Source organism: Triplophysa rosa, linkage group LG12 (assembly GCF_024868665.1).
Source record: "Triplophysa rosa linkage group LG12, Trosa_1v2, whole genome shotgun sequence".
In the NCBI taxonomy this organism is placed as follows: Eukaryota; Metazoa; Chordata; class Actinopteri; order Cypriniformes; family Nemacheilidae; genus Triplophysa; species Triplophysa rosa.
Genome location: NC_079901.1, coordinates 8,823,235 through 8,827,100, shown reverse-complemented (window position 1 = coordinate 8,827,100; position 3,866 = coordinate 8,823,235).

Sequence of the window (3,866 nt, the reverse complement as noted above, 5' to 3'; positions counted from 1 at the left end):
AGCTAACGTGCTGTGCGTTTCCTCTTTTGCACTTTAAATATAATAATATATAACTATACAAATATTATATGTAAAAAATCATATTTAAAATGGTATATATTATATTTGTATTACTGTTTACTGTAATTTTTACGATCTACCTTGTTCAGCATTAAGCAAGTACTTTCTTTACATCCATTATCAACCACTAGGTGACAGTATAGTTTCACAAAACGTAATAGTGCCACCTACTTTATTTTCTCATTTAGTTATATTTAACATATAACACAAAAACACAAACATTAATGACATATAGCTGATAGAGAAACAATAACAGAAGCAGCATAAATTATAAATACAATCAAATAAAGTGACATTTTATAATGACATTTATAAGAATGTTATATATTTTCAATGCTTTGGTGTTCAGTGGTTTGTACATATTCTAAAATTAGGTAAACAGATATTTAACATCAGGCAGACAAAATAAATTTGAGTTTAAATTGCATTGCTTTGTCTTTATGAATAGAAGACAAAGTATAGCCTAATCAAAATGAATGACATTTAAAGGAATATCTGACAGAAAAACGATCGTTTCTGTAATCTCCGATTTGTTAAAAATTAGAACGTGTGGAAACACCATCTATTTTGAACTACTATGCTGCCTTCCCGTGCTCTCGGAACTTCGATAATTCCCACTTCAACACGGAAATAATTTATGGAACGTTCCTCTTTTAATGTTAACAGACACTTGTAATTATTTAATAGTACTAAAGCAATAAAATACTTTAAATGTTAGTAAATCCAGACGTTACTTCCGCCTTTCTGGTGGGAAATATCCCACTTCCGATGTGTACTTGATATGTTTTTATATTTGCCTTCATCTTCTACCCGTAGAGGGCAATGCAGCATTGCGAAGTTGAGAAGTATTACGCAATGTTATTTAAATAAAGAATGATATTCCACACATATGATACATGTACATGTACATTTTCGTTAAGATATATTGTTTTTTATAATAAAAAGAAAAATCGTCACTACTACTGGGGAGTAATAATCTGAATACATTTGTGTGCAAGAAAGAAACTCCTATTACATTTCTTTCACCTTGACCGCCATGTGAGGGTGGGGCCTTTAATAGGAACAGACCAATCCCAGCTCGCCTTGACAGGAGATTAATTGATTCATTAAACAGTCTGCTAGTGAAAGATCATCATTTTAACCATTTTAAGGCACTCGACCTCAAGCATTTGATTTCCGACTTTAGTGGAAAATCATGCAATTTTACATATGGCCAACCAGAAGTTGTTGCCATCCGGTTGCTTCTGAAGTAAGCAAGCATATATGGCTGCGTTTCAACATATTATTTATGCTTGTTATCTAAACATACAAATAATATAAAATATTATTGCGATTATATGTTCATGACCTACCCTAATAAGGCTTATGATGTCTCCGGCCCTTTTCAGATCATTGCTTCCTGGGTTTTGTTTTCAAACGTGATATGGTGTCATTTCACGGTAAGTTAAAGACCTTTTTTAAGGTAAAGACATTTGTGTCAGCAACATATTTCTCGGGTATTTATCAGTTTAAATGAATATGTAACGTTATCATTTTTATAAAGCTTTGCATGCCTTACATAAGAGGTTCTCATGAGTCAGAACTGTCAAGGTGAATAAGATTAGATGTTCGATTCAGTCATGTGTGAGGACGCTGCACATATGGACTTGAATTGATGGTTTATATAATATTCTCTTTCTTTCCCTCTGGAAATACTTTGACGAAACTGTTTGACATCGTTTTGGCTTGTCATCATGTGCTCAGCTCTTCTAGGTTCAACTCTGAATCATATACAGATTTAGTTATTTAGAGCCAAACTCTTTCTTGGGCTTTATAAGTATGTCAACTCTACTATAATCCATTCAGGGGCAATTCTCCTATCATTTGGATTTGAGCATCTTCTGTTTTTCTGCGTGTCGTGTACTCAATGGTAACCAATGCATGATGGGTAATACCTTAAACAAGACCCTGAGCAGTGCCAGACATCTGCACCTTTCTTCAGCAAGAGTTGATCCAAGACCACTGGGCGCTTTAAAGGGCTGTGTCAGATTAAGCAGTAGCATCTAAACATATCTAAAATCTGTAATTGACCTTTTACAAGGCATTGAACATCTGGGGAATACCCCTGGCTCCCACCAATCTCTCCACCTCCTCCGCTATGAAGACTGTTGGTTCTCCTGTCTGTAGCATCAGCCTCAGCAGTAGTGTATTGCGAGTCAACGGTTATGTGTGTATTGCTGAACCGAGACCAGTGTGAGGTGGCGTTATCATTGGGCTGAAGGTCTGCACTGATTTAAAGATCTTTAATCCCCATAGCAACTAGAGGTGCACCGATTTTTCGTATGATCGGCCCGACCGGTGGCCGGTCAGTCTCACGTCTCGCCGATTCCAAGCCGATCTTCTGTTGCCCGTGATGCGGGCAAGAACGTCACAACTATGACGGCATTATAATGCCAAAAAGAAACGAGCGCACTGCTGATGCTGGCAGCGCACGGCAAATAACTTCCGCGAGAGGACAACGGATCTACACGCTTGGAAACGGGACCCCGCGAGCTCAAACCTTCGCGCGCGCATGGCATCCAATGTGCGCGCAATACAAGCCCTCGCGCGTGCATGACATCTTCTGTGCGCGCAATTACAACGCCATACATATAGTTAATCTCTCGCTGCTCCGTCTACATGGGGTATGTATGCTAACAGTGATCATGCTAAACTCTGCCACATGCTAAACTCATGTTGAAGTCGTTCACTCTGTGTAAAACAAACGTAAATTCCACTCAACCTGATTCCTTGTCTTACGTTAAAACTGTGGTCATTTCACCTAGGTAAAATGACATTCAACACGACTTCTACTTGTTTTTAAAAATCCAAAATATAAAAAAATGAATAAATCAACCAATATATGTGATATACAGGTGCTGGTCATATAATTAGAATATCATCAAAAAGTTGATTTATTTCACTAATTCCATTCAAAAAGTGAAACTTGTATATTATATTCATTCATTACACACAGACTGATATATTTCAGATGTTTATTTCTTTTAATTTGATGATTATAACTGACAACTAATGAAAATCCCAAATTCAGTATCTCAGAAAATTAGAATATTACTTAAGACCAATACAAAGAAAGGATTTTTAGAAGTCTTGGCCACCTGAAAAGTATGAAGATGAAAAGTATGAGCATGTACAGCACTCAATACTTAGTTGGGGCTCCTTTTGCCTGAATTACTGCAGCAATGCGGCGTGGCATGGAGTCGATCAGTCTGTGGCACTGCTCAGGTGTTATGAGAGCCCAGGTTGCTCTGATAGTGGCCTTCAGCTCTTCTGTATTGTTGGGTCTGGCATATCGCATCTTCCTCTTCACAATACCCCATAGATTTTCTATGGGGTTAAGGTCAGGCGAGTTTGCTGGCCAATTAAGAACAGATACCATGGTCCTTAAACCAGGTACTGGTAGCTTTGGCACTGTGTGCAGGTGCCAGGTCCTGTTGGAAAATGAAATCTGCATCTCCATAAAGTTGGTCACAGACACAAGATAAAGACAATTTATTTTACATTTCAGAAAAAAATGAAATAAAGCAATGTTAGTTTCATAAATGGAAACAGACGAGAATAAAGTTGAAGTATTTTATTGTTATCTTAGACTTTTGTGAGATGAGTACAAAAATGAAAAAGGTAAATTAAGTGACATATTTAGTTATATTTTATTATTTGTACTTCTTTTCAGTAACAGAGTTATTCAATTTAAAAGTTGTTTGGGAAAGAGAAGATTCTGTAATTTAATGCAGCTTGGAGAACTGCATTTAGGGAAATTTGGGGAA